Source organism: Triticum dicoccoides, chromosome 1B (assembly GCF_002162155.2).
Source record: "Triticum dicoccoides isolate Atlit2015 ecotype Zavitan chromosome 1B, WEW_v2.0, whole genome shotgun sequence".
Taxonomy (NCBI): domain Eukaryota; kingdom Viridiplantae; phylum Streptophyta; class Magnoliopsida; order Poales; family Poaceae; genus Triticum; species Triticum dicoccoides.
Window position 1 is genome coordinate 74,157,118 of NC_041381.1, and position 18,727 is coordinate 74,175,844.

Genomic DNA, 18,727 nt, shown 5'->3' on the forward strand with positions numbered 1-18,727 from the left:
CTGTCGTCGAGGACGCGCCATCGAGCTCCACCAGCAAGTGCAAGAAGGCAAAGGCAGATCTACCAAAGACTAAGCCCGGCAAGAACAGCTCTGGCACCTGCTCCGGCAATCGCACCTCTCCGGAGTGCTGCGCTGCCGTCGAGGACGCGCCATCGAGCTCCGCCGGCCAGTAGGACAAAGAAAGCAGCCAACTTCAAACTTTTGGGTCGTATTCCCTGGAAATCCGTACCTTGTGTGAAGAACCTGTGCGCAAAAGGGGTTGAGTCGTGGCTAAGTTGCACCCTTGGTCTATTGTTGAGTCCGCTCAACGACGAAAGCGCGCTGCAACTAGCCCGACGAGCTCTTCCTGCCGGAGGCAACACCCCCAGTGGGCTGCTGATGTTCCGCACTCAGCGAGTGTGTTGCGCCGGCGGGTTCCTTGAAAGCGTGAAGGTGAGAACGCACAAGGGAGGAAACCAGGGGAGAAGTGCGGCCTTGCCGGAGCGCAGAAGACGGAAAAGCTAAGTTGCCCAAGTTTGAATACAAGAGCACTTCCAGTTTTAAGTTTTTATGTTATGTTCCTTGAACGTTCGTGCCTTGTATGGAAAACCTGTGCGCGGAGGAACCAACTCGTGGTTAAGTTGCGCCCTTGCCTTGTTTTCGAGTCCGCTCAACAATACAAGTGCGCTGCAGCTGGCCCGAGAAGGTTTCTTGCCGGAAACAACACCGCCAGCGGGCTGCTGATGTTCCGCACTCAGCAAGTGTGTTAGCACCGGCAAGTTCCCTAAATGTGTAGGGTAAAGACGTACAAGGGACGTAATGGAGTAGAGGAAGTAACGTAGCGAGCCTTGCCGTGGGACGTCCTTTGTATGAGAAACTTGTGCGCGGAGGAGCTGACTCGTGGCTTAGTTGCGCCCTTGCTTTGTTTCCGAGTCCGCTCGACAATGAAAGTGCGCTGCAACTAGCCCGATGAGGCTTCTTGCCGGAGGCAACACCGCCAGCGGGCTGCTGATGTTCCACACTCAGCAAGCGTGTATGCGCCGGCAAGTCCCCTAAAAAGCGTAGAGTATGAACATACAAAGGGCGAAGCGCGACATTGCATTGCTCAACAATTATGCTACAAAGAGTAACTTATTACACCGACAGTGCTGCCTAAATTGTTTTTCGTGCCTGAAATAACAGCAACAAGCAAAAAAAGAGAGAAGGGCGCGGTGGTGCCCGGGCCCCGGCAAAACGGTTTTGCTGGGGGCTGCGGGTACCGGAGCCCCCTCGCGGCAAGTCAGGATCCCCGGAGCCGCGACGTCAGCGACAAGGACAAGAAAAGGCGCACCGGCACCTGAGTCTCGGCGGGGCCAGAATTGCCGGGGGCTGCAAATGCCAAAATTCAACCCCAGCAAGCCAGGATCGCCGGGGGCTGCGATATCAGATAAGTTTTTCATCCCTCATCATGCATCCTCTTATGGACTAGGGAATGCGAGCCCGCGTCCTTGAACGAGTGTGCCTTGTATGGAAAAACCTGTGCGCGGAGGAGCTGACTCGTGGCTTAGTTGCGCCCTTGATTTGTTTTCGAGTCCGCTCAACAATACAAGTGCGCTGGAACTGGCCCGAGAAGGCTTCTTGCCGGAAACAACACCGCCAGCGGGCTGCTGATGTTCCGCACTCAGCAAGTGTGTTAGCGCCGGCAAGTTCCCTAAATGCGCAGGGTGGGAACATACAAGGCACAGAACCAAGTAAAGGATATAACCCGGCAAGCATTCCCCTCTTTTCATTAAAAAACATCCTAGTTTAGTACAAGTCCATAGAGGATGAAAAACATGAAAGAGAGGATTACAAGTTTTAAATGCAGCTAAGGCCCGAAGGCTTACAAATTAAAAAGATAAGATGCCCGTAATGCTTTTCCTGTCCCTCTCTTCAGGAGGTAGGTCAAGGAGGCCCCGGCAAGAGAAGTTTGCCGGGAAGGGAAAAAGGGGCGCCTAGGTGAGCTACGGGCGCCAGAAGACACCAAGAGAACACCCCGGGAGCCGGCCAGGAGCTTGGCAGAGACGGAGGCGCCGGAAGCAGAGCTCGAAGACGGGGCGGCAGGACGTCAGCACGCTGTCGAGGGCACCTCGCCCTCGTACTCCGACTTGACGGCCTTGCCGCCGCCCCTCTTCCTCTTCCGCAGCCTCCCTACGCCAGCCGCCCAAGGAGACGGCCCCGGGGAGTTCAGAAGGCCGGCGACCCGGATGATGGGGTCGCCGGCGGCGCGCGAGGCGACGGCCGGCGCCTAGTCGGACTCACCACCGCCGTCGCCATCGCTGTCGCTCCCCTCCTCGTCACTCTCGCTCGAGGGGGAGTCTTCGCTATCGGAGGAGCTGTCCACACAGCACCTCGCCCGGATGCCGGAGTCCCCGAAGACCTTGACGGCGAGAAGGTCGCCCTCCATTAACTTAAAATAGAGGGTAAACCCCGCCGTCAAGCTATGGATGCGGGCGAACGTCTTCCACCCTCGATTGAAGAACATCACGCCGGGGGCTGGGGATACGACACTAACTCGAGTGCCGCCGATCCCGCAGCCCCTCATGCGCAACTCCAATACCTCGGGCGGGTCCGGTTCCATTGCGCTCGCAAACGGAGCCGGAAGCCGGAGGCGGCGACGAGGCGCCCGACGCAGCTTGACGAAGAACTCCCAGGGGTTGTCCCCGGTGTGGACCGCACCGAGGCGAGGAGCTGCCGGCGGATTCGGGGGTGGCGCACCGCCCCGGCCGCCTCTTCCCCGAGCACTCCGACCGCATCCTCGGCCTCGTCCACGGCCTCGTCCTCTCCCTCTTCCCCTCGTGGTTGGCTCCGCTACCACGGGCGCAGGATAGGGAGAGGCGCGCTGCCTGGTGGCGACCCTCGCCGCCACTGATGAAGGACCAGGGTTCCCTCCCTCCATGGCAGATGGGAGGAAGAGTAGCAGAAGTTGAAGAAAGAGGAAGAGGAGGAAGTACGGGATTTTTGCGCTCCCCTTCCGCCCTTCTTAAGGAGCAAGGTGGGGGGGCTCGACCGCCCCGCTCAGCCAATCGGAGCGCGGGGAGGGCAGAGGAACAGGGCCGACCCACCATCTCCGCCCGTGACGGCTCGGTTTCCCACCTTCGCCGCCCACGACCCCACGCGCATGGGAGCCACGTGGCAGGAAGGCGAAGCCGAGGCGACAGACGAGGTGACCTCGCACTGCACCGTGATCACGGGGATGGATGCCCTGAAAAGTGCACACGCCACCCACGCCTCCCACGGCACCGCAGTCAACGCGTGCCGTTGCGGGAGGACGCGGTGGACACGGAGTCCGATTTTGTGTGGACCCAGGCCGCGCGTGCCCGTGCACTGTTCTGGGCCTGGCCCAACAGCGCTCGGCACCGTGTATGGCCCAGGCCCGGGGGCTACTGTCGGTGTACTAAAGTAGGGGGGTACCTTAGTCCCCCGAACTCGTGCACGGGCAGTCGCAGCACCCCGCGGCAAGGCTTGCCGGACGCCGGCCAAGACCCTCCGTCCCCTCCTGTTACTGCCATTCAAGAACAAAGTGTCAAATAAGAAGACAAAGGCCCCGGCAAGAGGAGCTTTCCGGGAAGGCCAACCGAGGCGCTTCCAGAAGACTTGCCGCGACGCCCCGCGCGTCCCGGCAAGGCCCGGCGGCCGGCGAGCTTGCCGGCACAACAAGAGAAGGGCCGCGGCAAGGCACTTGCCACGGCAAGGCTGCCACCCAAAACTCCAGCGCACCTAGCGACGTGTCACCCCAGGGCCATCCCAGGGGCACGTGGCGCGGCGTTGCACAGCCGTGCGGAGCGAGGTGGCAAGCGGAGCTGACAGAGATGCCATCGTGGCAACCGGTGGCTCACCTAACGGTCATTTCTTTACACTGTTGGGGCGACTAGACGGGCATTAAATGCCCTTGTCCCCTGCCGTCAGAGTTAGGTAGGGGACACTGTTGGTCACTGTTGTACCAACCTGCGTTTTTACCATTTTACCCCCTCTTCCTACGCTGCCACCTGTTGGCGCCCCCTTCAGACTATAAAAGGGAGGGCCATGCGCACGTAGAAAGGATTCGGTTCGGTTCATTGGACACCCGCAGCACGGTTCGGTCCATTGGACACCCGCAACACCACCATATGCTCGCACTCTCGAGCAAGAGGAAATACAACACAAAGCAGCAGTAGGAGTGTTATCTCTCCGGAGAGCTCCGAAGCTGGGTAAAAATCACCCGTCCTCCCCCGCGCGCGCGTGACCTCGATCTGCTCTGCGCACGCCCTCCGCTCCCTCGCCGGACTAGAAGGGGCCCCCTTGCCCCATAGGTGCTCGGGGCCACGGAGAGGTGCCTGCCCCGACAAACTCGGTGGCGCCGGATAGAAAGAATCGGTGTGACCGATTTTGGCTTTAGGTTTAGGTCATTTGTGGATGTGAGAAAGTAGCTGAGGGTTTTGGAGCATATCACAAAGCACTTGAAGCAAGAGGCTCATTAAGCAACACCTCATCCCTCCTTGATAGTATTGGCTTTTCCTATAGACTCAATGTGATCTTGGATCACTAAAATATAAAATGAAGAGTCTTGAGCTTTTGAGCTTAGCCAATCCTTTGTCCTTAGTATTTTGAGGGATCCACTTTCATCATCCATGCCATGCCATTCATTGAGCTTTCCTGAAATAATAGTCTTGGAATAGCATTAGCTCAATGAGCTATATGTTGTTATGAATTACCAAAACCACCTAGGGATAGTTGCACTTTCAACAACTCCAGCCTAACACGAAGGACTAAAAGTACCAGATTGAAATCGCAACATCCCAAGAGGCCAACAAAGGCCAAACATCCAAGCTAGAACCCAACATTTCACAACCGACGACACAATCGACATCCTAAACCGATTATTACATCAAAAGAAACCAGGAAACTGAAGGAAGCCTAGCAGCATTTAGAAGAACAGCAACGCCAGGGTCGCCACAGCAAGAGTTTTCTTCATTCCAGCCACGCAACATTGATCTTCCACAGAAAGATAAGGACGATTAATTGTCTTACATAATTAGAAAGATAATTAAAAAAGCCACATACGGCTATGCCCGAAATACGCAAGGGCAAAAGAAGAAGGAAGACAAGGATCTGGCTCGCTGATCTCTACTTTCTTGATGCGTTGCTGCAGGCCGCGGGAACTAGTCTCCGCGGCGAGCGGTGATGAGCTCTTTCTTGTCCTCAAGACGCTTCTTGAGAACATCCACGGATTCCACCACCAGCCTTTGGCGCTCGTTGCGGAGCATGTCATTCTCGTCCATAAGCTTCTTGACGATGACGCCGGTCCTCTTCAACAAGGCACTCGTCTCCTCCTGCTGGTCTGCACTTCGGACGATCTTCTCCCTCAGCAGGTCACGATCGGCCCGAAGCCTCTCATTGCCCTCCCTTAGTTGCCGGATGACGCCGGTAGCCTGTTAAAACGAGGCTTTCACATGGTCCTGCAACCTCGCCAAGCCGGAGATCTGATCCATCTGGCTATGGACGATCGCATGCATGCGCCTGTTACAGTCGTCGCCTGCCCGCGAGAAATTTTCCCAGGCCTCCGCGGCGCGGCGGGACATCTCTGCTACATTTTTGGCGCGGTGGGACATCTCTGCTGCTTCCGCGGCGCAGCCGGACCAGTCTGCTGCATTGACTGCACGGCGGGACCTCCGTGCTGCTTCAGCAGCGCGGCGGGACCTCTGTGCTGCTACTTCCGCGCGGCGGGACATGTCGGCTACTCTCGCAGCGAGGCGGGACATCTCTTGTGCTTCCGCTTCCATGCTCGCCTCTCCCTGGTAGCAATCTCTCGACCCAGAACTCACGCTAGCCATGGCAGACGCAAGGGAAGGATGCTGAATGACTTGTTTGTTTTTGTGGATGAGGAGTTGAGGAGGAATGTGCAGTCATCTTGGCATCTACTAGTATTTATAACCAAGTACTAATACGCTCCTAAGTGGGAAACCGTTTAGGTTGTGATCGGTGTGAACAGGTTTGGAATTCAATATACTAGCGTGGTACTAATACGCTCCTAAGTGGGAAACCGTTTAGGTTGTGATCGGTGTGAACAGGTTTGCAATTCAATATAGCATGGAGTAATTTGGAATGTGACGAGACGCAAGCTCAAAAACTTGTACTCTGAGTTTAGTAGTACGTTATACAGGAAGAGAAGAGGTGCACGCACGCACTCGTCCTCTCACACATGCGTCTGTTTTTTCTCAAAAAGGAGGATGATGACCCCCGGCCTCTGCATCTGGGAGTCACACACGCATCTGTAGCTATGAATTGTAGTGTTCTCAACCATCCGATTGGCCCTATCATGGATGTACCTATATACTAAAACATGTCTAGATATATCTATATTTTGACAAATGGAAGGCATGTCTATTGTGGAACGGAGGGAGTGCTTGTCACAAAAATGGATAAAAAGGGACATGTCTAGAACTAAAATATGTCTACATACATCTCCTTTTATCCATTTTGATGACAAGTAGTACTCTTACCCAAAGGAACTTTATATCCAACAAACAGAACATATCCGTTCGACTGTTGGAAATTACTGATCTGATGTCGAAGTAATTGCTGCAGCGCCACCAAAAGCAACCATTTCTTAAGCTAAAGTAGACCAAGGTAATCCCTATATTAGCATATTACTAAGATAAATAGAAGGCACTATCGAAACATTTAGGACGTGAACTTGTCAATCTGAATGTGGAGGGACACAAGCTTAGCCCCGGCCAGCAGCTTGGGCGGAACTGTCAAGAAGGTCAGCTCTTGCACGTCGACATCGCCGGGATCCTTGCTGCTTGTCACCTCCATTTTCACCTTGACGGCGTTGGTCGTGCCTTTGGGCTCCCCCAGCGGGCCGTTCGCCCACAGCTTGGCCAAGTAGTGCGGCAGTGGGGACGCCCCCGCTCTGATGCAGACGACCGACATGGTGATAGGCGCGCCGATGTCGAGCACGCCGCCGACCAAGAAAAACGTGCGGCGGTCCTCCTCTACGAACAAAAAGTGTCGTGGCTCCGACAGTGGCACTTGCAGCTGGAGCACCTTGCTGTACTGGATCCTGTGCACGGGCATGGGATGCGCGGTGCTGATGTGGTGGTAGAGTGCCGGCGGCCGGCCTTCGTAGCCGCAGACGGGCACGGGGCATTTGCAGGGCGCAAGCGGACACACGCTCTGGTGATCGGCGAGCTTGTGGTAAGTGACGTAGAGCCCACAGCCTTCGTGCGGGCAGTCCACCCTCACCGATGAAAGGACGGAGTCCACCGCCGTGTTCCGCACGTCGAAGCCACCGCCGCGCTCGCACTTCTGGCACTGCCGCTGGTTCCCGGGGCGCTCGACGCGGCAGTCCGCGCAGGACAGGTGCCCTCCCTTGCACTGCAGAAATCAATCCAACAACACATCAATCAAGAAACCTGCACCTTGCTCAATCAGCCGAACGGACGAGGTGTATTCGAACCTCATACACTAGAGGCATCAAGGGGCGGAGGCACAAGGGGGAGTGGAGCACGGTGAGGTCTATCGAGACCTTAGAGAGCTCCATCGCCGGGTCCTGTTCCTGTTCGGTCTGCATGATCTCGCCCTCCTCGTGCACAACCATCCTTCAAGGTGCATTCAATCAACACATGCAAGTACTATCAAAAGAAGAGTCACGGCATGCATGCGTTGTAATTCATGCATCGGTAAATGCAAATTATTGAAATATATCGAGTGCAGTGCTTTGATGAGTCGCATCAACTCGTACATCAACGAGAAGTTTGATTATCCTCTCCCTCGCGGACTTAACTACACCTGTGTTTGGCTGTATGACAGGTTGGCCACACACCTGTTGGGCCCACCTGTCATACACGCAAAGACAGGAGAATCCCTCCCTCGCCCATGAGCATGGTGGCTGGCAAGACTAAGAGAAGCTTTCGCTACGCGCTCTCCCTCCCGCACGCGGTGGACATGCAGCAGTTTAATCGGTGCCAGATGCCCAGAAGCGTACTGTAGTACTCCTCCAGTGCAGTAGTACACCATCATTGTTCGACTTCCCGAAGAGGCGAAGAGCCAAGCACAGCCCGGACGCTCATGTGGCAGTTTCATGTGTAGTAGTCTAGATAGCGTGTACCGTGCCTGTAAGCTTAAAATCGTTGGGGTCGGCTCCATGCTATGTGGCCGTCTCGAAGATTTTTTTTAAAATTAAAATAGTCTTCTGGCCCTACCTGTCACCCTGGTGATTGTAGTTCGCACACTCATCTGGTCAAGACAGGAATATATATTTTAATTGTTTTTTGTCGAAGGGGGGACTCCCCGGCCTCTGCATCATAACGATGCATACGACCACATATATTTTAATTTGTGGTGGGTAAATGTTAGAGGTTGCAGCAAATATATTGTACACTGCGGGTCTTTCAGTCAAGTTTAGAGGCAAGCATGTAGAACGAGGAGAAGCTTGATTTTACTACACGCCTTCTCCCTCGCCCATGCGCGCGGTTGCTCGCAAACGAGGACATGCTTTTGCTTAGTAGTACTACTTCCACAACAAGCTATCCGTCCCGCTCGCGGTGGAGGGACATGCAACAGTGGATTCGACACTGTAGAAGCAGTAGTAGTGATGTAGGGTGGAACCCTATGGCGACGATCTTTCACATTTGGAGTGGATCCTACGGGGAATCACGAAGAACACATGGAAGCACAAAGGGAAAACACGGGGAAAACGAGAGAGAATCACTAAACCGACAAGGAATCAATCACACAAGTGCTAGATCACCGAACACAAAGAGATACACAAGATCCAAAGTCAACAAAGGTAGAGGATACAAAGGAACCGTTCTTCTCCGCGAGGAAGCCTTGATGTTCTTCCCTAGAAAGGGGTCTTGAATCCGCTTGGGCGATCTTCTCCGAAGAGGTCGTGAACTCCGAGGAGAAGTATCCAAGTGGATGAGCAAAGGCTCTCACACAAACATGAGCTAATCCAATGCTAAGTATCAAAGTGAGGAGGAGGAGTCCTATATATAGGCTAGGGGGCGAAGGGGTACATAGGCTCAGCCCAACACGCACGCGCAGGCACTGGCCGGATGATCCGGGGGTGGGGCCGGATGATCCGGGCTGGTCCGGATGGTCCGGGTGGAGGCCCGGATGAGCTGGAGGCACGACTGGTGACGATGCAGGGCCGGATGTCCGGCTGGGGGTCCGGACGTCCGGGCAGGATTCAAATGATCCGGGACGGGGTCCAGATGGTCCAGCTTCAGGTGGGAGCTTCAGGTGCCTTCGGGGTGAGTTAGCCGGATCGTCCGGGTCGTGGTCCGAATCGTTCGGGCTCTGTCCGGATCGTCCGGGCCGCCGTCCGGATCGTCCGGCCAGTCCGGGACTTGGTGCTTTTCCTCTCCGTCTTCACGCATGTCTTCCGCTTCCGGTTTTCCTTGCTTCCTAGCTTCTTCACGGTTAACTCCTTGGTACCTGAGTATGCATAGCGTTTCCGTTTGAGGTAGTAACCATGTCTCATGTGAATCGAAAGGGAATTGTGAGAGGAGTGATGTCACCTCGGTTTCAAGAGCTCTTGCACGTGCTCAAGTCATAGGTCCAAGTGGTGTTGTAGGGGATGTAGATGCGTCCATGGGGATGATCATGGGATGCTCCGCATCATCTCCCCCCCCTTGGGAGAGATCCGACCTCGGATCAAAATCTTCATCACCATGGTAAGGCGAGAGGTCTTTGACATTGAAGATGTCGCTCACGTTGTACTTGTCGCTTGGTAGGTCGATCTTGTAAGCGTTGTTGTTGTAGCGTGCTAACACCTTGAAGGGTCCATCGGCTCGAGGGAGAAGTTTGGACTTTCGTTCGTTGGGGAAGAGGTCCTTGCGAAGGTGTAGGCACACGATATCGCCTTTGTTGAAGATCATGGGTTGCTTGTTGATGTTGAGCTTGGTCGCTAGTCGTTGTACTTGGCGCTCGATGGTGTTTCTTGTATCCTCATGCATCTTCTTGATGTAGCTTGCTCATGCACTCGCATCCATGTTGGTGCGCTCTTGTAGAGGAAGAGGTAGGATGTCCAATGGTGACAACGGGTTGAAGCCGTAGACAACCTCGAAGGGGGACTTGCCGGTCGTCGAATGTCTTGCACGGTTGTAGGCGTACTCGGCGATGGGTAGACATGCTTCCCACTCCTTGATGTTCTTCTTGATCAACCCGCGAAGGAGAGTGGAGAGAGTCCGGTTCGTCACCTCCGTTTGGCCGTCGGTTTGAGGATGGTATGCGGATGAGAACAAGAGCTTGATTCCGAGCTTGGCGCATAGGGTCTTCCAAAAGTAACTCAAGAACTTGACGTCGCGGTCGGAGACGATTATCTTTGGTACTCCATGGAGACGCAAGATTTCCCTACAAAAGAGATTTGCAACATGTGAAGCATCGTCTATCTTGTTCCAAGGGATGAAATGTGCCATCTTAGAAAATCGGTCCACAACAACAAACACGGAATCCTTTCCATTTTGAGTTCTAGGCAAACCAAGTACAAAGTCCATGCTAATGTCTTCCCAAGGTTGATAAGGAATAGGAAGAGGCATGTAAAGACCATGAGATTGAGCTTTAGACTTAGCTTTGCGACATGTAGAGCATCGGGTGGTGAAGCGTGAGACGTCTCGAAACATCTTGGGCCAAAAGTAGTTCTTGGAGAGTGTGGCGAATGTCTTATCTCGTCCAAAGTGTCCCATGAGTCCACCTCCATGAGCCTCTTGCAAAAGTAGCAAACGAAGGGAAGACTCGGGAATGCAAAGTTTGTTAGCTTTCATAAGATAAGCATCCTTGATATAATATTGTTCCCAAGAAGTATGTGTCAAACACTTAGCATAAGGAATAGCAAAAGATGGGTCATTAGCATACAAGTCTTTGATGTGCTCAAAACCAATAACATTCAACTCAAGTTTAGTGACAAGCGTACATATGCATGAAAGAACATCCGCAACTACATTTTCCTTACCCTTAATGTATTTTATCACATAGGGGAAAGATTCGATAAATTCACTCCATTTGGCATGACGCTTGTTCAACTTAGTTTGACCTTTCAAGTACTTAAGCGTTTCATGATCGGTATGGATGACAAACTCATGAGGTCTAAGATAATGTTCCCAAACATGTAGTACACGCACTAAAGCATACAATTCTTTGTCATATATGGGATAGTTAAGTTGAGCACCGGAGAGTTTTTCACTAAAATATGCAATGGCTCATTTTTCTTGCATCAAAACTCCGCCAATTCCGGTACCACTTGCATCAGAATGAACCTCAAAAGTTTTGTCAAAATTGGGCAAAGCAAGAATCGGAGCATGAGTAAGCAAAGACTTGAGCTCATCAAAAGCGGTGGATTGCAAAGATCCCCAAACAAAAGGAGCATTCTTCTTACTCAAAGCATGCAAAGTAGCGGCTATTGTGCTAAAATCTTTCACAAAGCGGCGATAAAAACCCGCAAGACCAAGAAAACTACGCACTTGTTGCAAATTGATGGGTTGGGGCCAAGTTTTAATTGCTTCAATTTTAGTTTCATCAACATGGACACCCTTGGAAGAGACAATGAAACCCAAGAAAACCACTTTGTCAACACCAAATGTGCACTTTTTCATGTTGGCATAAAGACTTTCCTTGCGAAGTGTTGGCAAAACGAGCTTAACATGATCAAGATGCTCTTTCATGGTTTTGCTAAACACAAGAATATCATCAAAGTAAACCACAACAAAGACTCCAATGTAAGGGCGAAGTACATGATGCATGAGACGCACAAAAGTACTGGGAGCCTCTGATAAACCCATAGGTATAACTAACCACTCATATAAGCCAAATTTGGTTTTGAAAGCAGTTTTCCATTCATCACCCTCGTGAATGCGTATTTGATAATAGCCACTTTTAAGATCAATTTTTGAGAAAAAGTTGGCTCCACTAAGTTCATCAAGCATATCATCTAAGCGAGGAATGGTATGCCTATATCAAACGGTGATAGCATTTATAGGTCTACAATCGGAACACAAGCGGAAACTTCCATCGGGCTTAGGCACAAGTATAACCGGAACGGCACAAGGGCTTAAGCTTTCACATACATGACCGTTGTCGATTAGTTGTTGTACTTGCCATTGAATCTCCTTGGTTTCTTCGGGGTTGACACGGTATGGAGCTTTGTTTGGAAGCGGTGCTCCGGGGATGAGGTCGATTCGATGCTCAATGCCTCGTAGAGGAGGTAGACCCGGAGGTAGCTTATCGGGGAAAACATCTTGAAATTCCTGCAAAAGAGATTGAAACACCAAAGGTAGCTCGTGAATGGTGTTAGTTTTTGGTTCTCCATCCTTGCACACAAGGACGAAGTGTATCACACTCGATGGGTTCTCACACACTTCTCGCATCTCACTTTTTGTGGCAAATAGTATGAGGTTTTTCTCTCTAGGCGAAGAGGCGCTCAAGTGTGGCTTGTTATTCTCATTCATGTTTTGGTGGCTCACTTTCTCACTCTTTTCTCTATGGTGGGTGGCTTGCTTGTCGGCTATCACTTGACTAGGAGACATGGGTCGTAGCACATATTATTTTCCTTTCATCTTGAAGCTATAGTGATTGGTACGCCCATTGTGGACGACACCACGGTCGAATTGCCATGGTCGACCAAGAAGGAGGTGGCAAAAGGTCATTGGGACCACATCACACTCCAAAGTGTCTTCATATGCACCAATTTTGAAGGATACTTGGAACGTATGCTCAACTCGTATAGTTCCGCCTTTCTCCTTTCAACGTGAAAGATGTTTGAGACCATATGTAAATAGCAATTGTACATACTTCCCCACTCCAACCACCACCTCTTCCACCTGCCAAAATCCCACGACACAACCTCCATACCACCATTTGACTTTGGGTTCGAGAATTTGAGTTGTGATTGCCCGTGTCCTATTGTGTTTCGGCTATCTAGGTATGGCGCGACATCAACATAACCAATGCTCATCTTCATCGACTACTCATCTTCGCTACGGACGGTAACTTCGACGACATCTTTGTCATACCTTGCAATTGCATATATACCATATCATATTGGTATCATCTTGTTATCATATCATCCCTTCTGTCACAAGTTTGTTCCCGCATATATACAATTGCTATCTTGGTTTGTGCATTGTGCAAAAGTGGTCAAAAAAATATAAAAAAATAAAGCTTTTAAGCAAAAGAAAAGGAGAAAGAGCAAAGAGCTTGTAAGCAAGTGCCATAGCATCATACCACATTGCACATAAGATTGTCATATCCGATCACCTGGGATCATCTTGAGAGAACACCGGGAACCATACATACATAGCATACTTGGGTAGAAAGTTTATCAATTTTGCATCTTATAGGTTGTGCACAAGTGTCGTATCCGCCTATTGAGCAATCGTGCTAGCGTCTCTCTTGAGTTGTGCAACACGAGCGCTTTCCGTGGATTCCACATTTTGTGCTCATTCCTTGGTTGCACGACCCCATTTATCTATCTTGTGTGTGTTTCCGCATGCCACATATTGCTATTGGTCTACTTGTTTCACTTGCGAATTTGTGAATCTCTTTCAACATTATTGACTCTTGCTAACATTTTGCATCAATTTTTTTGTGCCACTATCCTCACCGAGCTCCACCATAAGCCTTACTTGTGTAGGTGTGAGAACCGACAAGCATTGGTACCAATAGTGCTATTTCATTGTCCGCATTTGAGTGAACTTGATTCATCGTCAACATCGGTCAAGGTACATTGGTATAAGTTCTTCTCTTTCTCCCACTCATATTTGCTCGAGTCTTGTGATGGATAGGCAAGGCATTTCCTCTCCGGTCTATGATAACGATGACGGCGTGAACAACTACATCTCCAAAGCATCCATCTTTGATCTACAACGACAAATGCAAGGCGCACAATCAAGATTGCGAGAGCGCATCGAGAACATCTCCATCGACATTCGTCACTCCGAAGCAAGGAAAAGGGACTACATCGACAAGAAGCTTTCCGCACATAAAGAGGAACAAGATGCAAGGATGGAGGAGATTAGAGCCTTGATCAAGTCTTCTTCCCCTTCGTCATCTTCAAGGCGACGACATTCAAGCCACAAGTCTTCGGAGCGCGGAAACGATGCAAGTGCAACTCGTCCTCGTCCACATCTACATGGCGACCATCATCACGTTCGTGATCCACATCGTCATGAAGGCCAAGTAAGCTCCAAGCAACATGTGCACGACGACGACGAACGCCTATGAGCTCAAGCACGACAACAACATCATCATCATGAAGATGCTCCACAAGCACAAATGCACAAGTCCCAACAAGCCCTACTTCACGGCAAGTCCAAGCTTCATGAGCACAAAAGAAGACTGCGAGACGACCACCACCAAGACGGCGCTACAGCTACAACAACCACTTTGGCATCTTCGCCAAGTGCTATCAAGGCATCTTCGCCTTTGGATGTACGGCATCTTCGCCTACTTCCCACGTGTACGCCTACATCGACTTCATCAAGTTCAAGGTGACCACCTACGAGCGAGGGTGAAACTTCCATCTTCGGAAGACCCCCAAGGAAGATGGCCGAGCATGGGAAACTCCCTTCGTTCATGGAGACGAGATACAAGGTGCCACATCATATGGGCCTCCCACACCAAGACGGTGACAAGAAGGTCGAGCAAGGGACATCCCCTTCGACCACGGCGATAGGAGTTGAGCATGGAGACATTTGCACCAACATGTCTCCGACACCCACATATGTCGAGATGCCCCATTTGTCATGTGAGGAGAGCCACCAACCCATGAGAGAGATGAGTGACTCCACCATATGTGACATTGAGAGGATTTCCTTTGAGAGGATGAGTGTGACCACCACTAGCCCCACATATGAGAGCATGCCACACATCCTATGTGAGGTTGAGCGCCATTTGAGTGACTCCACCAACCATATGAGTGAGAGCATCCTTGAGAGAGTGAGTGAGCCACAACACTTAGCGAGTGAGATAATTGACACGGCATGTGAGGCCACTTTGATTTCTAACGACTTAACCTCTACTCCTAGTGTGTTTTGTTCTTTGGTGCTAGGTCTCCTACATGACGACATGCCTATCCTCGACGAGTCCAACCCTCCAATGCAGACGACGATGGCCATGGTGGACGATGATGCACCCCCCACATGGTTCCATCAAGATGAAGATGACAATGAGTGGATCTTCAACACCTCACCTACAACACATGAGCGACGCTCCAAAGGTAACATAGGTGATGGTGCTTCTCTTGTCCCACTAGCGGACTCTCTTGACATCGATTGCTCCCATAATGTTGACCCACCTATTCCCGTGCTTCATGCTAGTGAGACTTCTTCATGCCTGGACTTACCTATTTATGATGAATATGATGATGAGCATGTTGAGTTGCCTAGTTGTGATGCTATGCTCCATAGGATATCATGTGAAAATTCTATTGGTCACATCATGTTTGACAACCCATTGAACTTGTCATATGCTATGAGTGAGATCTCCCATATTGCGTCATTACAATCTCAACATAGTAACTATGCATGCCCCATTAAAATCAATCCCATTTGCACTTATGGCATAGATGACGAGATGACGGTCATTGGCTTTTGCTTCTCTTGTGATGATATTGCCATGCTTCCTTTACATGATTTGTGCAATTCATCTACTATGTCATGCCATGATCACATTGTCCCAAATATGCATTGTTTTGGATGTTGTCAATATTCTCCACGTGATGTTTCTACTCTTGCTCATGAGGAGACCCCCATAGTTTCCTCATACATATTAGGAGATCTTGATGCATTCCATACTTTGCATGATTCCCATGATTGCGTGCACCTTATGCATTCCATGAGACTAACAATGCTCTAGATATTGCTCGTGATGCATTACATCCTTTGAGTCTCCATTATGCTATATATAATAACAAACCTCTCATGATGGATGACATGTTTCTATATCACGCATCTCATTTATTTGAGCATTGGATATTTTGTGCTAACCGACACATGCACGTGCGCATCATGATGGATGATGTGTACATATACCATGCACACACAATTTTTCCTTTGTCTTTGTTTTGTGTAGGTACTCATGGATCCCATGGACTATCCTTACCACTGTTCCCTTCGCGCAAGGACTACGCGCATCTCTTTTACTTGGCTCTCATACGGCTATGGGCTATCTACCACTTGTCACCTTATGCCCATACTATTGTGTTCACTTTGCATGTTATGCTTGCTCCTATGCCTTTGCCATGCAATTGTGACCCTTGCTTGCATCTACCCATGATTCACCATTATGCTACTTCTATGTGTATTTGCATGCTTGGTGGAGATCCTTGTTGCTATTGCCATGTTTATCATGTGCCCCATGCTATTGATGCTTGTTGTGTTGGGAGAGTCATGATGTTCCATTGATATTTACATATGGCCTCTCGCCAATACATTGATGATATTTTTCTCATATCTTGCTTTCATGCTTGTGATATGTCATGTCCATTATTCATGCCCACTATTTGCACACATGACATGCTTGCTATGATTCCCTCTAGTATGTTGCATCTTCGCACTACTAGCTTGCTTGACTTGATCGCTATGATTGCTTGCTATGTTGCATCACCCATGTTCCACTTTTACTTGCTTTCTTGGGTTGAAGACATATATGCTCATGCCTCTCACATGATATATCTTGATCATTGTCTCTTGTTTCCATTAGTTACCTCTTTCATATCCACTTGTATTGAGTGCAACCATGCTATGCTTATTGATCTTAGAGACTTTGACACCTTACTTGTGATGCACGCTTGTTTGATTGAGGCTATTGCACTTGGTTGTTCTTGCATCATATGCCTCCGTACTATGACACGCTCCCTTGTACTTTCTTATGATGAGCATGATGCATACACTTGTTGGTTATCTTAACACTCGAATGATAGGTTTTGCATTTCCGCTAACCTCATTTGTTTTTCCGAGTGTTTGTCATGTTCTTTCATTTTGGAGGTTTCACAAGGCGATGCCGTTATGCGACAACTTGGTCATGCGAAGGCATACACGATGTGCAACACCAACATTTGCGAGAATCTACTAAAGGTGAACTCCTTCCCTTTGAGCCATCCTCAAGTTTTCATATTGGATGGGTCACTCTTTCATTGTTGTTTCCTTCTTGTTGTCTACATGATACATCTCGCGACCGGAGGAGCGACATTGGAGATTGGCTACATGGACCTTCACATTGAGGAGCGCTCACACTTATTGGATGCACCTTCGGAACTCCACTCATGCCTTGACATTGACATCCTTTGGTACACCAACACCTCCATATTTGTTGATTGTGCTCATACATGTCATGCTCAATGGACATATCATAGTCACCACAAGTTTGCACCGTATGCATGGATTGACTCACATTATGCTTGTCTTGTTGCATATATTTCCATGTCATCCATGATATATTATCTTGTGCATTTCCTTAGCAAATTTGTTGTGATCTACCTTGATGGCATATTCATACATCATGATCATATTGTCCACCATCAATTGCATGATAGATAACACATATTGAGCATCCATTGCCATATTCATGCTATTGATGAACCGTCCCTCTATGACATCATTTTGCACAATGGTAGAATTTGTCGCTTTGTGCACCATGCTAATTATCCCATGAATTCTTTGCATATCATTCTATATCATCTTGATAAGCTTCATGCGCTTTGTCATGCACTATCCCTTCGCACGGACTCACGCTTAATTGATGGACACTTTGTGTGCACTAACCATTGTATTTCCAAGTGTACTTTGTGTTTGCTCATTTTGCATGTACCACATAATGGAGACACCTTGGAGTACTTGGATTGCGCAAGGCCTTCACCTACGTCCCACTACAAGTCCGTCCATGACACCCGTTTCCATGGTGATGAGGATCACGATCCGAGGTCGGATCATTCCCAAGGGGGGGGGGAGATGATGCGGAGCATCCCACGTTCATCCCCATGTGCACTCCGACTACTCTCCAAGCCCTAAGAGGACATATGACGAGACCTCGAACATACGCCTTTGGACACAAGGTGAATTCACTCCTCTTCGAACTGTCGCTTTCCGCATGTGAGACATGCTACTACCTCATGCATGGACCTTGCATACACTCAAGTACAACCAAGATGACCATGGAGAATCCAAGGATCAAGGCCAAGCATGGAAGAGGAGAAGGAAGAAGAAGAATGGAGCAAGACAGGACTTGCCCGGATCATCCGGACACCCAGCCAGACAATCCGGACCGATCTCGGACAATCCGGACGACCACCCAGATGATCCGGCTAACGTGCGCGAAGACACCTGAAGCTGCTCGACGAAGCCGGATCATCCGGACAGTGACCCGGATCATCCGGACCCCCGACACCCGGATCATCCGGGCCACCATCCGGATCATCCGGACCCCGCCTGTGTGCGTGACTTGGGCCGAAGCCCGTGTACCCCTTCGCCCCTCACTTACCCCTTCGTGGCTTAGCACTATAAATAGATCTCCTCCTCCCCATTTTGAGGGTTAGCATTGGTTTAGCTCATAGTTTGTGTGAGATCCTTGCTCATCCACTTGGTTACTTCTCCTCGGAGCTAGCGACCTCTTCGGAGAAGATCCCCCAAGCGGATTCAAGACCCCTTCAAGGGAAGACCATCAAGACCTCCTCATGGAGAAGAACGGCTACCTTTGTATCTTCCCTTTGTTGATTTCGAATCTTGTGCTATCTTATGTGTTCGGTGATCTA